The 21,353-nt window shown below is 40.5% G+C and overlaps 1 pseudogene; it reads right to left on the bottom strand.

The window, feature by feature from the left end:
• On the bottom strand, positions 8,412-20,291 carry LOC18766201 (annotated as a pseudogene).

Genomic DNA, 21,353 nt, shown 5'->3' on the forward strand with positions numbered 1-21,353 from the left:
CAAATATTTGCGCGACGTTAGTATTCATCGCGCAAAACTCTAAAAATGTAGGCGGGTACCAAAAATGGGACGCGGGAATTTTTTATTTTTTATAAATTTTTTTGAGACTTTGCGCGACAAATATTTTTCGTCGCGCAGGTTTGCGCGACCAATGTGTTTCGTCGCGCAAACCTTTGCCCGACCAATGTGTTTCGTCGCGCAAAACTTTGCGCGACAAATATTTTTCGTCGCTCAAACCTTTGAGCAATCAATGTGTTTCGTCGCGCAAAGTTTTGTGCGACCAATATTTTTTCGTCGCGCAAAGTTACTTTGCACAACCAATATTTTTTCGTCGCGCAAAGTCACTTTGCGCGACCAATGAAAAAACTTGGTCGCGCAAAGTCTTTCTTCACGATCTTTGCGCGACGAAGTTTCTGTCGCATTAAAATTTGTGCGACTACAATGTATTTTGCGCGACGAAATTCTCTTCGTCGCGCAAAGTGTAAAATGTAGTAGTGTCATGGTTACAAGCTCAAGGATGTTGCAGGCGATAAGATTTCCTTTAATAACTTTGTAGATAGAACAAAACAACGTCCAAAAGACTATTGTTGGTACCGTAACTGACCGAGCAACTAATTTGGTAAAATCAACCAAGTGCCATGTTATGAGAGGTCATCACTTTAGGCAAAGAAGCCTTACCACAAATTACAAATCTAAACAAGGCAAAGAGTCCCACATTGGAAGACTACAAGAGATGGAGACTCCCCCTCACCTATAAAAGAAGACCACTCTCCACTTAGAAAAGGGTCTTGGAGCTAGATCATTGGGCTTAGACTCTTTTCTGGACCTCAGAACTGGGCTGGGCTTCCCCCTTCTTATCTTATATTTGGATCCAACCTCATGTACAAATGTAATCATATATTATTATAATGAGAACATCCTTCTCCATGGACGTAGCCCATTCATTAAGGGTGAACCACGTACATCTCGTCTTCTTTATATTTATCGCTTGCCTAAATCTTCACACATATGTCGACACAAGAAGTCTTTGTCGTTCTCCCTTCCTTCAGTGCCCTTCAGCACCTTTTCAATCATTGCCTTTTAGCTTATCGTTTAGCACCATATATGCAGAGGCCACCATCGGATCTCAAGGAACCAATATGCCGAAAACATGTATCTGCTGAAACAACCCACCTTTCAATCACTTTGAAGAGTCTCAGTTTGGGGGTGGCTTAATATTCCAAATGCACCAAGGATATCACCATGCATGGCTTGCACACGGCCAATATGAAGGATGCCCACGTGCATCCTCACCACAAGATAAGATTTCTCTTTTTATATATAAATATTGTATACAAGCATGCAATATTTAAATAATTCATTGCACAATCCTATTCGACAAATATGAATATTGCATATGAATAATAGGAGCTGTCCAGATTCGGTTACTTTGAAAAGTTCCAATTTGGCAGTTGCCCAATACTCCAATTCACCAAAATTATCTTCTTCTTTTTGCATGGCTTGCATTGAAAGGACCCGTCCCGAATTTTTCAAAACCCGAGGCGAATCCTTTGGAATTTCCGACATCATCCCGATGCCAGGCCCACTTACTAAAGACCGAGACTTCCTGCCGAAATTTCGGCAGAGTCTCCCCTATAAATTGGACATTTTCCAAAATTACAACCTGCATAAAAACGCATTTAATATCCACAACTGGCAACATGCACAAGGGATGAATTTCCATATATTGATCGCCAGAAATGGCGGCCGGAGGAGGGAGATCGGAGCCGGCGAAATTCGGGCGACAACCGGACGAAAATCACCATTTTTCCGGCGGCTGGAGCGGCGGCCGATGTCGGGGGAGGGCTGGGTCGTGACGCCGAGGCCGAGCCGGTCCTTTTGGCACCGGTCCCGTCCGCAGCTGTGGCCGGTGGCCGGAGATACGAGGAGATAGAGAGAGACCGACGGGAGAGAGAGAGAGAGAGCTCGCGGGAGGGAGGGAGAGAGAGAGAGAGAGAGAGAGAGAGAGAGAGAGAAAATCGATTTTTTATAAAAATCCCATTTCGAAATAATTACGATTGTGCCATTGGGTTTCTTTTGACCATAACTCTCTCGTTACAACTCCGATTCGAGCCCACTACGTGTCTATGAATTCGTCTCAGTACGACATATCCAAAAATACTAGTCACTACCCCAAACTCTCTTCGGTTAAGAATATGACCAAAATACCCTTAAATATTTAAATAATTTAAATGAGGGTTAAATTTGGAGTCGGGGTGTTACAATCTACCCCCCTTATAAAAATTTCGTCCCCGAAATTTCCTACCTGTTACTCGAAGGGTTGTGAGTATGGGGCCCGCATCTGCCACTCGGTTTCCCCCAGCGCTCCCTTTGAAGACGCTTCCATTTGTGATTTGATTTTCTTTTAGCTTTCCTAGTAAGGAAGATCCTCATTCTTTGACTTCGTGATATTTTCCTTCTTCTCTAGAATCGATAAGCAGCATTGCCAACACGATTCTTTGAGAGGAATGTCAGAAATGATCATTTTTATCAAATTGTAATCATCGTCTATCTCTCTCTACCATGATCCATTTATGGTTCGAATGAAAGATCTCTACTCAAACGTGCTCACGTGAGATGAGACCCCAAAGTACTCTCTCCATCTCCATAGGTAGGATTACTCAATCCATCTGGGTCTCATGCTTGGATTTGACCACAGTATTCCCACCACACACGAGCCTCTTTTTGTAAGAGAATTAAGGCTATCTTAATCATTTCCACACTTGTGATTTCGATTATTCTAACGCCACCTTTCAGATCTTGGATCCCGTAATCCAATGTCAGGAAGTTGCTGGCCCTAGAGAAATGTTGTGCTCTTAGTATCTTCGACTCGGTGCTCTAGACACATAGTTGAAAATTAGCAACATGTTCAGGCAATGGAGGATCCCTAGAAGCAGGTTGATCAACTCCCTATCCTCCCGCTTATGCGGACTCATGAACAACTTAGTCATAGGAACATCCAACTGTACCATAAGTATAGGTGTTACCCGATGCAAAACCTTCGGCTTCTATTCGCAATCTTCCGGAACTTCTGAAACAACCACTGTCTGTGGTAAAGCTCCAGCCCTTCTTATGCTCCGGCGGTCTATGTATCTTTCCTCTGTGAAATAATTTGACTTTTGCGACGTCCTCAACGTCGCAAATGTGCCATTCCGAGATGGAACCCATTTTTGATCCCCATAATTAAGGTGCAGGATCCACAGAAAATTGAACCTAGAGCTCTGATACCAACTGAAAGGACCTGCCCCGAATTTTTCAAAACCCGAGGCGAATCCTTTGGAATTCCCGACATCATTCCGATGTCAGGCCCACTTACTAAAGACCGAGACTTCCTGTTGAAATTTCGGCAGAGTCTCCCCTATAAATTGGACATTTCCCAAAATTACAACCTACATAAAAACGCATTAATATCCACAATTGGCAGCATGCACAAGGGATGAATTTCCATACCTTGATCGCCAGAAATGGCGGCCGGAGGAGGGAGATCGGAGCCGGCGAAGTTCGGGCGACAACCGGGAGAAAATCGCCATTTTTCCGGCGGCTGGAGCGGCGGCCGATGTCGGGGGAGGGCTGGGTCGTGACGCCGAGGCCGAGCCGGTCCATTTGGCACCGGTCCCGTCCGCAGCCGCGGCCGGTGGCCAGAGATACGAGGAGAGAGAGAGAGAGAGAGAGATCGACGGGAGAGAGAGAGAGAGAGAGAGAGAGAGAGAGAGAGAGAGAGAGAGAGAGAGAGAGAGAGAGAGAAAATCTGATTTTTTATAAAAATCCCATTTCGAAATAATTACGATTGTGCCACTGGGTTTCTTTTGACCATAACTCTCTCGTTACAACTCCGATTCGAGTCCACTACGTGTCTATGAACTCGTCTCAGTACGACCTATTCAAAAATACTAGTCACTACCCCAAACTCTCTCCGGTTAAGAATATGACCAAAATGCCCTTAAATATTTAAATAATTTAAATAAGGGATAAATTTGGAGTCGGGGTGTTACATGCATGGAGTACCTATACTGAAGCCCACATGCCAATCCGAAAGGCAACTCACATTGGTAATTTCCATGAGTTTGTGGCTTAGGTGTTGTTCAACACCTGTCAATTGCTATTCAACAATTCAATAGAATACCCATACTGAAGCCATCATAAACCCCTTTATCTGAAGACAAAATACGAGGACCAGATTGGCACCCAATGCTTTGAGCTCATCTCTAATAATTTAGCTTCAGCCAATGGCTTTCAGAAGCCATATCCACCTCCAAAATTTTACCCATACCATTTGGCAGCCCCAAATTGAAGAATTATCTTATGCTTAAAGCAAGATACCACTCACCTATCTTACATACACTTGGAAAATTTCTCAAGGCACCCAAGGACACCAAATGGCAGCCGCAGAAAACTCCACATGCCTCGCACCAAGGCTGATTGCTCATAACCGTGTTCGGCAGCACCTTCGCCGGCAGCCACACTTTGTCTTCTTCGGATGCTTCAGATCAGCAACTCTAGGAGCAGCTCCAGAAGCTCCCAAGCCTTCTGACTCATGGTTGGTCTCTGTTCAAAACACCGAATGGCACACCCATTTGCTCAAGCCACCCAAGAGCCTTGAGAGACCACCATCTAAATGCCATTCGACCAACTACCGAACGGTAGCCATGCCACTAGTTTTCTCAAGGCACCCACTTGGTCGAGGATTCCGAATGGCACATCATAGCTTGTTGGAGCACATGTGAACTCTCAGCCCTTCGAAGTGCACTATGCCGGATATGCATGATGCCCAAGTCAAGACAACGGAGGCCACTTCTAATTACATGTATGGGGCATCTATCTATGATACCGTGAGACTCCCATGCCTTGATGAATGCCAATTCCAAGTCCCCTCGTCAAAAATCCATGCAACACCCAACTACTGAATTTATCAAGGCACCCACTTTGTCAAAATCTTACACAAGACCTAATTAGAGCCCAGCACAAACCAACGCACCAAACCCCTGTGCTCACCAAAGACCCACGACCAAATTTCGAGGGGCCTAGCCCAGGATCCGACGCCAAGGACATGTGCAGGTCTGAAAGCTCACCAAAACTCCTTCGACAGACCTTTGCCGATCGGCAGGAGCCTTGCCAAAAGCTGGAGCACACAGCACCTCCTCTTCCACAACCCCCTTGGAAATTGCTGAACTGGAGAAGGCCTTCTTCTTTATCAACCTTGTCGAAATAGCAACTTGCTGAGCCCTAGCAACTCTCTGATCTTTGGCGCTTGCCGAAACTCACGTCACAAGATTTCTCTCATTTGGTCACGATCCCAACAGCTCACACTTTTCACAAAGCCCCACTAGCACCATTGCCGAACGGCAAGAGCCATGCTGCGAACTTGATAGGCCCACAAAAATCACAGTTCCGAGTCAAGCTTGCCGAACGTCCAAGAGCCAAGACTACGGCTGCCCTGCCCGGCTCACAATCACAATAAACCACACCCTTGCCGAAGACTTGACCTCCTTATATTCGAACCCAAGCCACCACGAAGACCTTGCTGCTTGCTGAAGCAGCCTTCCTTCAGCACAGCCAATGACGAAGGTTCAAACACCTTGCCAAACGGTTGCTACGCAGCCCAAGCCAAAACCTCACAAGCCCTCTTGCCGAAGACACCACAGGCTCTCAAAAAATTTCAATCCACCCTTGCCGTTCGGCAAGGGTTGAGCAGAAGTAAATGCTTGTTCATAAAAATAGCAAAGGACCTAGCCGCCACGGAAGTCGGACCCTCCTTTGCCAACGCTGTTATGCTTTGAAGCCCCCTTTCAAAACCAGTTTCTATGCCGAACGGTAGGTTCCGTGCAGATAGTTTTAAGAGCTCAAAGGCCACTGAGGATACTTGCGATCCTTGTCGATCGGCAGAGTCGCTGAGCGTGGCTTGGTACTTGAAAAGTCTTCTCCCACCTTGCCGAGCAGTCTTGGTTCACCCAAGAGAAACACAAAGGCCTCAAAAAAATTTCACACGACCCTTGCCGTTAGGCAAGGGCTATGCAGAAGTGGCGGAGAAGCTGGCGACCCTCCTTGCCCTTGTCAAATCCATAGGCTCTGAATGCCAGAACCAAAGACCTAGAACCTTGCCGAACCCCCGACGCACTACCGAAGCCTCGTCCAACTCACAAAATCCCTTCAAGGGCTTCGAAGGCCAACCTTGCCAAAAGACCCACGAGCTGAAGAATTTTTACCAAGCCCACCCTTGCCGAACAGCAAGGGCCGTGTGAGAATTGAGAGGAAGGTCACAAAAAACACGGTTCCAAGTCAAGCTTGCCGAAGGCCCAGCCTTTTTTACCAAAATATCTTAACGAAGCCCAACTTGCGCAGTCTTGGCCCCCCTTGCTGAACGGCAATGGTCATGTACATGGCCCACCTGCCAAGCCCTCACTACTTGCCTCAACTCTCCACACCTGGGCTCACGCAAGTTCAAGCGGCCCAGCCTCCTTGCCAAAAGCCCAAACTTTGGCCACCATGGTCCCAGCCTCTTGCTATACGCCAAGCCAACAAATGCATAGTACCCTTGTCGAACGACAAAGGATTCGCTCAGGCAAAGTGATGTGCTTACGGGTCTCTCCCATTGCGGAAGCCAAGACCAGGCCCAGCTCTACGTGGCCCAGCCCATCCCACTTGCCGAAACATCGGGGCACAGCCACAAGTTACCCCATAAAAAAAAAAGAAGCTATTATTATTATTATTTCTCCAAATAATAATAAAAAATGCACACTTGCATTTTTTCCTTCAGCACCCTTGGCAACTCCCTTTTTGCCTTCGGCACCCCCTGTGCCTTGCAACATACAAGCTTTGTGTCGCCTTCGACATCCTTTTGCCTTAGGCATCCCCGTGTCTAGCTACATCGCCTTGCGACATGCAAGCTTTATGTCGCATTCGGCACTCCCGTGCCTAGCCACATCGTTATGTGACATGCAAGCTTTGTGTCGCATTCGGAACCCCAGTGCCTAGCCACATCGCCTTGCGACATGCAAGCTTTGTGTCGCCTTCGGCACCCACGTGCCTAGCCACATTGCCTTGCGACATGCAAGATTTGTATTGCCTTCGGCACCCCCGTGCCTAGCCACATTGCCTTGCAACATGCAAGCTTTGTGTAGCCTTTGGCATCCCTTTTGCCTTCGGCACTCACTTGCCTAGCCACATCGCATTGCGGCATGCAAGCTTTGTGTCGCCTTCGGCACCCTCGTGCCTAGCCACATCGCTCTGTGACACGCAAGCTTTGTGCCACCTTCGGCACCCTCGTGTCTAGCCACATTGTCTTGTGACATGCAAGCTTTATGTCACCTTCGGCATCCCCTTTGTCTTCGGCACCCTTGTGCCTAAGCACATTGCCTTGCAAATACGCAAGCTTTGTGTCACCTTCGGCACCCTTGTGCCTAGGTACATTACCTTGCAACATGCAAACTTTGAGCCTTCGGCACCCCGTGGCCTTCGACATTTTATCTTGTGACATGCAAGCTTTGTGCCTTTGGCACCCTCTTGCCAAGCCACATCGTCTTGCAACATGCAAGCTTCGTGTCGCCTTCGGCACCCTTGTGCCTAGCCACATCTTGTGTCGCCTTTGGCACCCTCGTGCCCAGCCACTTCACCCTGCGACATGTAACTTTGTGCCTTCGGCAACCCTTTAACTTTCGCCACCCTCGTGCCAAGTTTTCTCCCTCCAATGTCCCTCTTACTCGGGGACTATGGGTAGTGCACTATACAGTTTGAAAGATGAACTGTGGTGTTGCTCGGCCAGTGCACTTAAAATTACAAGTCCCCAATCAAGAAGTACCTTCTTACTCACGAACTTGGAGAACTACTATTGGTATCGTAACTGACCGAGCAACTAGCTTGGCAAGATCAACCAAGTGCCATGCTATGAGAGGTCATCACCTTAGCCAAAGAAGCCATACCACAAGTCACAAATCTAAGCAAGGCAAAGAGTCCCACATTGGAAGACTACAAGAGATGGACCTATAAAAGAAGACCACTCTCCATTTAGAAAAGGGTCTTGGATCTAGATCCTTGGGCTTAGACTCTTTTCTGGACCTCAGAATTGGGCTGGACTTCCCCCTTCTTATCTTTATATTTGGGTCCAACCCCATGTATAAATGTAATCATACATTATTATAATGAGAACATCCTTCTCCGTGGACGTAGCCCATTCATTAAGGGTGAACCACGTACATTTCGTCTTCTTTATATTTATCGCTTGATCTTCACACACATGCTGAAGGTCCTCATCTTCACCCATCACCCACCATTCCACATCTATCTAAGTTGACCTCCTAAAAAGAGCATCAACAACTATAAAGATCAAATTCTGCCAAAATCTCATAAAACAGAGTGTCTTGCCAAAATCTCAAATTCTAAGGGGCAAGCCTATCTGGATCACGAGGGAACAGAGAAGTTTTGCGGATGTTGTTCAAACCACAGAAAAGCATGACAACACACTCCAGCCCTACACCGAACCCACCATGCGGAGGTGAACCGTATCTGTACACTACTACATTTTACACTTTGCGCGACGAAGAGAATTTCATCGCACAAAATACATTGTAGTCGCACAAATTTTAACGTGACAGAAACTTCGTCGCGCAGAATCCGTCGGTCAAAGATCGTGAAGAAAGACTTTGCGCGACGAAAAAATATTGGTTGCACAAAATTTTGCGCGACGAAACACATTGGTCACGCAAAGGTTTGCGCGACGAAATATATTTGTCACGCAAAGTCTCAAAAAAATTTATAAAAAATAAAAAATTCCGTGTCCCATTTTTGGTACCCTCCTACATTTTTAGAGTTTTGCGCGATGAATACTAACGTCGCGCAAATATTTGCGCGACTAAATATTTTTTGTGTTTTAAATTTTTTTAATTAAAATAAACTAATTTAATAGTTTGCTCTACAAAATATTTTGTCGCGCAATGTTTTTGACTTTTTGTTTTATTATTTCTTTAATATTAATTTATTTATATTAGTTTATTCAAATTTTTAATTTTTAAATTTAATTTAATTGTATGATTTTTTTTAAATCACTTTAATTTAAGTTGATATTAATTTTTTCAAATTTTTACTTTTTAAATTTAATTTAATTGTAAGATTTTTCCCGCATCCCATTTTTGGTACCGCCAAAATTTAACTTTGCGCGACGAATATAGGAATATTGGTCGCGCAAAGTCTAAAAAAAATTATTTTTTAAAAAAAAAATTCCCGCATCCCATTTTTGGTACCCGCCAAAATTTTTAAATCTTTGCGCGACGAAAAGTACATATTGGTCGCGCAAAGTCTAAAACAAGTATATAAAAAAAGTCCCGCGTCCCATTTTTGCTACCCCCCCAAATTTTTGCGCGACGAAAAATATATATTGGTCGCGCAAAGTTTTGAGCGAAAAAAAATATTGGTCGCGCAAAGTCTAAAGTTTTTTTTTTATTTTAAAAACCCGCGTCCCATTTTTGTTACTCGCACAAATTTTTTGAGTTTTGCACGACGAACTGTTGGTCGCGCAAACTTTTGAGAGACGAAAATTTGGTTCGTAGCACAATATTTATAAAAATAATTGTTTTGAATAAGAAAAAATAAAAAAAAATTATTTTATGATTTAAAATATAATTAAGGTGAAAGCTACTTAATAAATGTATATACTATTCAATTTCTTAAGTGTTATACGTACAAAATAAATAAATTTAAACCTACTTAATAAATATATATATATACACACACACCATTCAACGATCCAACCGTAAGACTTGTTTGTATATACTTCAAGATCGTATACCCCAAAAATTGCAAAAAACAAATATTCCGAGATCTAGTAACGGGACAAAACTTTTCGATAGTTATAAATGAAAAATCACGATTTAACGGTTATTTTGACTCCGATTTTGATGATTTTTTTACAGGTACACTCCTTGACCCTATATGAATATGATGACTGAATTTGATCTTCAATTTAAAACATTTGCGCTAGTGGATACCACAAAATCTTCTGTTATATTTAACGAAAGTATAAATAAACTCTTAATTGTTAGTGAATATATTGTTTTGATGGCATATGCATTCTACGAAACTAGTTTCAACGATCCAATCGTCAAACTTGTTTTTTTATACTTCGAGATCATATACGCCAAAAATCGGAAAAAATAAACATTCATAGATCAAGTAATGGACAAAACTTTTCGACGGTTATAAATAAAAAAATCATGATTTAACGGTTATTTTAACTCCGACTTTGATGATTTTTTACAGCTACACTCCTTGACCCTATATGAATACAATGACTGAATTTGATTTTCAATTTAAAATATTTACCTAGTGGATATCACAAAATCTTATGTTATATTTAACGAAAGTATAAATAAACTCTTAATTGTTAGTGAATATATTGTTTTGATGGCATACACATTCCACGAAACTAGTTTCAACGATCCAAATGTTAAACTTGTTTGTTTATACTTCGAGATCATATACTCCAAAAATCGGAAAAAATAAACATTCAGAGATCAAGTAAAGGGACAAAACTTTTCAACGGTTATAAATGAAAAATCATGATTTAACAGTTAATTTAACTCCGATTTTGATGATTTTTTACAGCTACACTCCTTGGCCCTATATGGATACAATGACTGAATTTGATCTTCAATTTAAAATATTTACACTAGTGGATACCACAAAATCTTATGTTATATTTAACGAAAATATAAATAAACTCTTAATTGTTAGTGAATATATTGTTTTGATGGCATACACATTCTACGAAACTAGTTTTAACGATCCAACCGTCAAACTTGTTTGTTTATACTTCGAGATCATGTATGCCAAAAATCGGAAAAAATAAGCATTCATAGATAAAGTAACGGGACAAAACTTTTCGACGGTTATAAATGAAAAATCATGATTTTACGGTTATTTTAACTCCGATTTTGATGATTTTTTACAGCTACACTCCTTGACCCTATATGAATACAATGACTGAATTTGATCTTCAATTTAAAATATTTACACTAGTGGATACCACAAAATCTTATGTTATATTTAACGAAAGTATAAATAAACTCTTAATTGTTAGTGAATATATTGTTTTGATGGCATATGCATACAAAAAAACTAGTTTCAATGATCCAACCGTCAAACTTGTTTGTTTATACTTCGAGATCATATACGCTAAAAATCGGAAAAAATAAACATTCAGAGATTAAGTAATGGGACAAAATACTTCGACGGTCATAATGAAAAATCACGATTTAACGGTTATTTTAACTCCGATTTTGATGATTTTTTAAAGCTACACTTCTTGACCCTATATGAATACAATGAACTAATTCGATCGTCAATTTAAAAAATATATTTTCTAACAAAAACCCAATCTGAACAATAATAATATATTTTTCTAACAAAAATCCGATCCGATCTAAAATAATAAATTTAAAGCTACTTAATAAATATATATACCGTTTAATTTCTTAAGTGTTATGCATACAAAATAAAATATAAAAAAATTGGTTTAGGTGACCAAATGTTTGGATTACGTCATGCAAAGATTTTAAAAAATAATTTTTTTAATTTTATTTATTTTTATAAGGACTTTGCGTGACGAAGTTTACTTTTCGTCGCGCAAAGTCACTTTGAGCGACGAATTATTTTTCGTTGCGCAAAATTGGTCGCGCAAGACTTTGAGCGACGATATATTGTCTTCGCGCAAAAGTTTGTCGCGCGAAGTGACTTTGCGCGACGAATTATTTTTCATCGCGCAAAATGTGGTCGCGCAAGACTTTGAGTGACGAGTTTCAAGTTTCGTCGCGCAAAATGACTTTGAGCGACGAATAATTTTTCGTCGCGCAAAATTTGGTCGCGTAAGGGGTTTTTTTTACTAGTGGTAGGAGCCACCACAAGGGTTAAGAAGAGCACGAGCAGAAGAAACTTATGATAAACAATATTAAGCAGCAAAAGGTGATAGTTATTTTGTAAAGAACTTTTTAATTGGAACAGTTTTTTTTTTTTTTTTTAAATAACAATAACAAGGGAAGAAAAACTGACAATACCTAAAAGCATCGATATATGATGAAATTGTTTTCAATTCAATGCCACATGCTTGTGCCCTTTCCTCTAGTAACTCTAGTACGTGCACACGCTGGGCGCCAGAAATTATCTCCTCACCTGAGGGATGGATAACAGATTACTAGATTTTAATTGATAACCAAAATCATTCCAAATATAAATGCAACAACAATGCTGAAACAGCCATCGATGATTTACCTCGAATAAAAACATCAAATGAATTACTGTAGGCAGGATTGTCGTGGCAAGGCATCGTATAGAATGGCCTAACATCCAAAGGATATCGGTGCAGTATGTAGAACTCAGTGCCGTACCTATGGTCAAGTAAAATCCAGTTCAAACATTTATAATAACATAATGAAGATTAAAAGAGAATTTAAAAAAAACAAAAAAAAAATTACTTCTCCAGAACCAGTTGCGCTAGTTTTCTCTTAGCCTCAGTATTAAGGTCCCCCATAGGATCCACTTCAACGCCATCATCCTGTACAAGGAGATCAAACTTACATTAAAAAGAGAAAATTCTGAAATCAAAAGGCAGGTCGTTCATAGCATTCCATGAACGTAAGATAAATAAATTAACATAGTATTCCTAACCTTAAGCATTTGAACACCTTCTTCGAATGTAAGTCGTAAAGTTTCCGGCAAGTACTGCAAATTTATGAAATGTAATCGTAATCAAGTAGACAAGAATGCCAATATTAAATACAATAAAAAAGAATCATTACCTTCAATGGTTCAAACGGATACTGCCTCCCCACTGCTTCGAGGTCCATTTGACAAGTTTTATTCAAAGTGTCAAATATTGCAACAAATAAACGGTCAACAATATCCATCACCTGCAAAAACAAGCATTTAACTAGTCAATAACTCACATCCATGATCATATTGGGTGCAAGGGATAAGACCTTAGACATTCAAATTCTACCTCAGAATAGTGCCAATCAATCTCCATTTCAACATCAAGACCAGTAAATTCACACAAATGCCTATGGGTATGTGAGTTCTCGGCTCTATAACTACCACCAATCTCAAAAACACGGCCAAAGTCACCACAGATGGCCATCTGTTTATAAAGCTGGGGTGATTGGGCTAGGCAATCAGGTTGACCGTTGTAGTCGAGTCTAAACACAGCAGCACCGCCTTCACTTGAACCAGCAGTAAGTTTTGGCGTGTGGATTTCGAAAAAGCCTTCAGATAACAAGAACTGCTTAAAGATCTACACAATAACACAACCAATTACATATAGAACTAAACACAAACAACAAATATCCTTCAACTTACAAAAAGAGAAACAAACACAACAAACACAAAACATATATCTTCAAAATGGTACAAACAAAACTGACAGTTCCAACTTGACTCTGGATGCAAAATATCCCCAGATTCGTGTTGAATTATAAGCCTTAAGCTGACTTAAGAGTTAGTTTAATCAGTTTTTCCTTTTTATCCTTGTTTTTTGACAAGTGTAAGCTCTCCATTGGTTACCTAAGTGAACGGCTGAGATCATCTTGTGATGTAAGAGATCCAGCTACTGTGCATAACCATAGTCTGAAATATCGATAATATCGAGGAAATATCGAGGATATTTCGATTTTTTTGAATCACGGATATTTCGGAACATATCCATGTACATATCGTATAAATATCGACAATATCGACGATAATATCGGAAAATATCAATGTCGATAATTTCGCTCACATTTCAGCAATATTTTGTCAAAATATCGGTGTAATATCGCTAAAATATCGAAAATATCGATGTGAAGGAAAAAAAAAGTTATTAAAAAAAAAAGGAAAAAAAGGGGAGAAAAAAGCACAAAGGGGATATGAACCCCTCCCATTTTACTCCTCCAACACCTTAAACACCATATCACTTATGTTTTTGTGATAATATGCTAAAATATTTATATTTATATGGGTGGTATGTTAACAATTACATGCAAAACTATTTTGGGGATTTATCATTTGATGACTACTCTTCACAATACACTTACTCTACACATAGAGATGATGAAGATAGTGAAAAATTTGAACCTCGTAGGAACTCTATGTGATACTAAGTCATTCATGTATCTTACCATGCAAGGTATAAAGTGTAAAATATTATAGTAAATCATTATATATGAATGATTACGGTGTATTTAATCTTTTTTCATTAATTATTACATATTTTTTACACTCATAGTGTTTGCCCGCTTGCTGTATAATCAACTTAAATTAGTTAAATCCATCATGCAATGCATTTCCTTCTAATTTTTTGTGATAAACTCATAGATAATTGACTAAATTGACATTCTCCAAAGTTTCAATAAAAATTTCCAAGTTTTTCTTACAATTTCCGGGGTTTTTATTCAATTTTTATCGATATCGATAATATCCCGATATTTCCATCGAAATTTCTATATTTTTAGACTACCGATATTTCCGATATCATCGATATTTTAGACCTTGTGCATAACAGAAATATTCCTCACACTATGTGTGTGAGGTTGTTAGAGAAAATATGATAAAATGAACACTCTGCTGCTACACGTATAGCAGACAGATCCTCTGCTAAATTCTTCCTCCTTCTTCTTCCACTTATTTTTCCTTCTGCAAAATCTGAATACATATATATGAAAAACACTAACATGGCCTCAGAGCCAGGTTGGATTGTCTAAAGAGTTGGGCGTTCAATCTGTGAAATAAGAAGATATCATCGGGAAATTTGAGTTTTCTTCTCAATCTGAAAGCAACTCGTTTTTGGAAGAATCAAAGATCAACCATGGCTGGATCTGGAAGCTCAGATGTGAGAACTCCAATTTTCTCTGGTGAAAATTATGAGTTTTGGAAGATTAAGATGGTGACCATATTAAAATCATATGGGCTTTGGAATCTGGTAGAGAAGGGAATTCCAGTTTCAGATTCGAAGAAGAAGAAGAAGGCAACTGAGGAGACTTCAGAGGAAGAAGATGATGAGAAAGCAGCTGCAATCCTCATGAAGGATGCAAAGGCTATGGGTATTATCCAAAATGCAGTCTCAGATCAGATTTTTCCACGAATAGCAAATGCAGACTCCACCAAAGCTGCTTGGGAGCTATTGCATGGAGAATTTCATGGTGGAGATCATGTTAGATCGGTAAAACTTCAAAATCTTATATGTGAATTTGAATATACTAGGATGCATGATAGTGAGTCATTGTCTACTTATCTTACTAGACTGAATGATCTGATTAATCAAATGAAAACATATGGTGAAGTGCTCTCGAATGAGAGGCTTGTGCAAAAGGTTTTGATTAGTCTTAGCAAGGTTTATGACCCCATTTGTTTAGTGATTGAAAACACTAAGAGTCTAGAGACTGTGGAGTTGCAAGAGGTAATTGCTATTCTGAAAAGTCAAGAGCAGCGATTTGAGTTGCACAATGCAGATGCAACTGAGAAAGCTTTTGCCTCATTCACAGTGAGTTCAAGAGGTCAGAATAAAAATGCAACTAATTCTGGTCCATCCAAGGCTCAAAAAAATTGGAATCCAAAAGGCAAACCTTGGGAATCGAATGGCAAGCCTCAATGGAATAATTCTGCACAGACTCACAGCTCATCTACAGGTCAAGAAACTGTAAAACCCCAATGCAAGGTGTGCTCCAAGTATCACTTTGGAGAATGCAGGTATAAAGGCAAGCCAAAGTGTTACAACTGTGACAGGTTTGGTCACTTCGCTAGAGAGTGCATTGCAGAGAAGGCTGTGCAAAAGGCAAACTGTGCAAGTCAAGAGGAGGTGACTGGAAACCTGTTTTATGCAAACTGTACTACCACTGAGTCAAAACCGAATGGGGATTGGTATATTGACAGTGGCTATAGCAATCATATGACAGGAAATGTGGATTTGCTTGTTGATATAAGGACAAATATGGCTGGAAAAGTGCAGATGCCAACTGGTGCTCTTGTGAATGTGGCTGGCATGGGTTCACTAGTTATTGACACAACAAAAGGAAGAAAATACATTAGAGAAGTAATTATCTTCCGGGTTTGAAAGAGAATTTGTTAAGTGTTAGACAAATGGATGAGCATGGATATTGTTGGGTGTTTGGAGATGGAATGTGCAAGGTGTTTGAAAGCTCCTCAATGAACAGCCTCATTATCAAAGTCCAAATGATGAAAAACTGATGCTATCCCCTGTCATTCCTAGCTGAGAATCAACTGCTCATGAAGGCTAGTATTACACATAGCACATGGATTTGGCACAAAAGGCTAGGACACCTACACTTTAGAGGACTGAAACAGTTGAGAGATAAAGATATGGTATATGGATTACCTCAATTGGAAGAGCAAAATGTTGTGTGTGAAGGCTGCCAGTTTGGAAAACAACACAGGGATGTTTTTCCAAAGAATCAAGCTCAAAGAGCAATCTCTCCACTTGAGTTAGTTCACACTGATCTTTGTGGGCCTATGAAAACTGAATCTGTGGCAGGAAATAAATACTTCATGTTGATCATTGACGACTGTACAAGGATGAGTTGGGTGTATTTCTTAAGAAACAAATCTGAAGCTTTCAATTGTTTCAAGAAATTTAAATCTATGACTGAGTTGCAATCTGGACACAAAGTGAAATGCTTGAGAAGTGACAGAGGTGGAGAATTTCTATCTTCTGAGTTCATAAAGTTTTGTGAAGATCATGGGATTCAAAGACAGCTCACAATGGTCTATACTCCTCGGCAAAATGGAGTGGTAGAAAGGAAAAATAGGACAGTGGTTGAAATGGCCAAGTCTATGCTACATGAGAAGGAAATACCTTATTTTCTTTGGGCAGAGGCTGTACACACAGCTGTATATATCTTGAATAGATGCCCTACCAAGGCGTTGAACAATGTCACACCTTTTGAGGCTTATAGTGGAAGAAAGCCGAGCATTGCTCATCTGAAAGTCTTTGGCTCTTTATGTTATGTTCATGTGCCTAATGAACTAAGACATAAACTCGAGCCTAAGAGTGTGAAAGGAGTGTTTGTAGGATATGCAACCTGTGAGAAAGGCTATAGGATCTATGATCCAACCTCCAAGAAGCTCACCTTATCAAGAGACATTATCTTTGATGAAGAGAAGTCTTGGAACTGGTCCAAGCACTCAAATAAAGTTGTGACACCATTTCCTGATGAAAGCCTAAGTGAGCATGACTTTGATATAGGAGATGGAGCTGAAAATGTTGCACTAACACCTCAGACTCAAACCCGATATGAAAGGAGTCCATCATTCTTTCAAGCATCATCACAACATATCTCAAGTGACATAAGTGGTGAAGAAAGGAACACTCAAGCTTATGATCACTCACCATTGAAGTGGAGAAAGTTAGATGATGTGCTTGCACAGTGCAATCTCTGCATCATTGAACCAGAAATATATGCAGAGGCAGCTGAAGACAAGGCATGGCTAAGAGCTATGGAAGATGAATTCCGAATGATTGAGAAAAATGGTACTTGGGAATTGGTTGACAGACCAACTGAGAAACCAGTTATTGGAGTCAAATGGATTTACAAAACCAAGCTAAACTTGGATGGTTCAGTTCAAAAGAACAAGGCAAGGTTAGTTGCAAAAGGATATGCTTAGAAACCTAGACTGGATTACAATGAAACCTATGCTCCTGTGGCTAGATTGGACACCATTAGAACCCTCATTGCCTTAGCTACTCAGAAAGAGTGGAAGCTGTACCATCTTGATGTAAAATCAGCGTTTCTAAATGGTGTATTGCAAGAAGAGGTCTATATAGACCAACCGGAGGGTTATGTAATCAAAGGCAAGGAAGATAAAGTTTATAGGCTGCACAAGGCTCTTTATGGTTTAAAACAAGCACCTAGACTTGGTATGGAGAGATAGACACCTACTTCATGCAATGTGGTTTTAAGAAAAGCCTAAGTGAAGCTACTTTGTATACCAAGTCAAGAGGAGATAGAAATATTCTCATTGTCTCCATTTATGTTGATGACATTATGTATACAGGGAGCTGCAAAGAATTGTTAGATGAATTCAAGGAAGAGATGATGATGAAATATGAGATGACAGATTTGGGCCTTCTACATCACTTTCTTGGCATGGGGGTGGTTCAAACGAATTCAAGCATATTCATTCACCAAAAGAAGTACGCAGGTTCTCTATTGAACAAATTTGGCCTAAATGAGTGCAAGTCTGTAACTACACCTCTTGTAGCAACTGAAAAGCTAGTTAAGGATGACGGAAGTGGAGCAGCAAGTGAAGAGCAATATAGAAGCATTGTAGGTAGCCTCTTGTACCTAACTGCCACCAGACCCGACATTATGTATGCTTCTAGTCTGCTTGCTCGTTTCATGCATTGCCCCACAAATAAGCACTATGGAACTGCTAAACGAGTGCTAAGGTATGTGAAAGGAACTCTAGACTATGGTCTAGAGTATGTAAAAGGAAGGAATGCAATGATGATTGGCTTCTGTGACAGTGATTGGGGAGGACAATTGATGACAGCAAAAGCACTTCTGGATATGCATTCTCCTTTGGCACTGGTGTCTTCTCTTGGGCTTCAGTCAAGCAGAATTGTGTGGCGCTGTCCACAGCAGAGGCAGAATATATAAGTGCATCCGAGGCTACTGCTCAGGCCATTTGGCTTAGATTCGTGTTAGAAGATTTTGGAGAACTTCAGACAGAAGCAACCCCATTGCAGTGTGACAATACATCTGCAATTGCCATTACAAAAAACCCCGTGTTCCATCAGAAGACAAAGCATATTGATCGAAGATATCACTTCATCAAAGATGCACTTCAAGAAGGCATTATTGACTTGGTGTACTGTCCTACTAAGGAACAACTAGCTGACATTTTCACCAAACCTTTGGCTAAGGATCCATTCAATTATCTCAGGAGCATGCTTGGAGTTAAATCAGCTCAAGACTTAAAGGGAAGTGTTGAATTAAAAGCCTTAAGCTGACTTAAGAGTTAGTTTAATCAGTTTTTCCTTTTTATCCTTGTTTTTTGACAAGTGTAAGCTCTCCATTGGTTACCTAAGTGAACGGCTGAGATCATCTTATGATGTAAGAGATCCAGCTACTGTACATAACAGAAATATTCCTCACACTATGTGTGTGAGGTTGTTAGAGAAAATATGATAAAATGAACACTCTGCTGCTACACGTATAGCTGACAGATCCTCTGCTAAATTCTTCCTCCTTCTTCTTCCACTTATTTTTCCTTCTGCAAAATCTGAATACATATATATGAAAAACACTAACAATTCGCCGGTGTCCGCAAGTCAAGAAATCTATAATTCAATCGGGTGTCTTGATTAACGCGAACAAGTTTCTCTCCAGCCTAAAAACACAACAAAGAATGCAATAAATACACAGAACTAAAACAAAACAAAACAAAAAACAAACCAAATAATTGACGAAATTTCAAGAATCCAATTCATAAAAACTTCTCATCTTACTCTCTTAAATGATCATTGTACTTGCAAAGCTTTTTCGATTTCATCATCGCTTCGAACAGCATCCTCAAAGTTAATAGGTAGCACAGCAGCCTTACTCACACAATACAATTTCCTCACTTGAACCTCCACCTAATTAAACCAATATTTCAAATCACTAACCTTCTTTCAAGAACTTGGGCTCGAAACCATTCATTTTAATAATTTAACTGACAACATTAGGAAGAGAGAAAAAAGAGGATTATAATTACAATTATAAAACAAAAAATACCTGTTGTGTGGTGCACTTTATCTCAACACTAGGAACAGACACAAGACCTTCAATAATGATGACTGATTCGTGGCTCAAACCAGAGACGTACTTCACCATCTGGCGGCTTGCAGTATCAGGCTGGACTGTCACCACACACTGCACGGTGAACTTTCTCTCTCTGAGGACCACAAACGATATGTTCTTCCCGACTACTCGAATTGTCTGCGCTCGGCCTCGAATCCGCACTGAGCAATTCTCCAATGCATTGGTCAGAGTGCCGACCTTGGTCCGTCCGCTGACGTCCTCCACTCTCTTCGATCGTATCTCCTTGAGTGGAACGTCTCCATAGTTGGCTGCAAGTCGGTCCTCCTCATCGAATGCAAGAGAGCGTGCTGAGGCGGCCAAGGCTTCTTGCTCTTGGCACCGGCGTAGCTTCTCTTGCTTCAGCGCTTCCTTCTTGGTGGCATTTTTGCTGACGGAGGCTAAGTCTTCATTGGTAGGCGTTTGTGAACTAACTTCCATACTTGATATTTAAACCCTAATAACAGCAAGCATCACAAGTGAACAACAGTTTATTGCAAAAAAAACAAAAACCATCCAATTAACCTAATCCAAAAAAAATATATCATTGACATACTTTAATTTTTATTTATTTTTAAATAGCAAGAAACCTTCATCATAACAGTCAAAAAAACAGAAAGCGAGCACTTAACCTCACTACTACGTTTTACTATTTGCGCGACAGAAGTTTGCGCAACGAATAAGATTTCGTCGCGCAAAACGCAATTGCGCGACGACAAGAAGTTCTCGTCGCGCAAAAAATTTAGAACTTGCGCGACCAAAGTTTTCGAAGCGCAAAACATATTAGCACGACATAAAAATAGTTTCGTCGCGCAAAGAGAAAAAAAAAACCCGGGTAATCTCTTGGCGCCAAATACTTGCGCGGCGAGACCACTCGTCCCGTAAGAAAACATAGCGCGACGATGAAACACTTCGTCGCGTAAAAGCGAGGTGATTTGACTGCGAAAACTCTTGCGACGACAGTTTTCGTCACAAAAGACAACTTAGCGCGACGAACAAGGTTATCGTCACGTAAGAAAACGAAGGATTTTTTTAATTTGGCGCCAAAATAATTGAGGGCGATATTTTAGTTTGCGCGACGAAACGTAATTCGTCGCGTAAAAGAGAAGTTGGTACAATCTTGCGCGACGAAAGATATTTGTTACGCGACGGAATTTTGTTTTTGGGCGATGAGGAAAAGAATTTGCCCGACAAAATCTTGTGTGACGGAAATATGTTCCGTCGCGCAAAAGTTTTTTTGTCGACAAGTTTTCACGCGACGAAAAAACTCGATTTGTGCGACGGGAAAAAGGTTTTGGGCGACGGTAGTTTGCGCGACGAAATTTGTTATTCGTCGCGCAAAGTTTTCTTCATCATATCAGAAAACTGCCATTGCAGAGGCAGAATGGAAAAAAATTTCCTTTCTGCCTCTCTCTCAACTTCTCTCCCGCTGTCTCTGCTGGAAATTCAGTACGTTCATCGGGTAAGTATTTGTTGTCGTTTCTTTTTAAATATTAATGTAAA

The sequence above is a fragment of the Prunus persica genome, chromosome G8, assembly GCF_000346465.2.
Source record: "Prunus persica cultivar Lovell chromosome G8, Prunus_persica_NCBIv2, whole genome shotgun sequence".
Lineage (NCBI taxonomy): Eukaryota > Viridiplantae > Streptophyta > Magnoliopsida > Rosales > Rosaceae > Prunus > Prunus persica.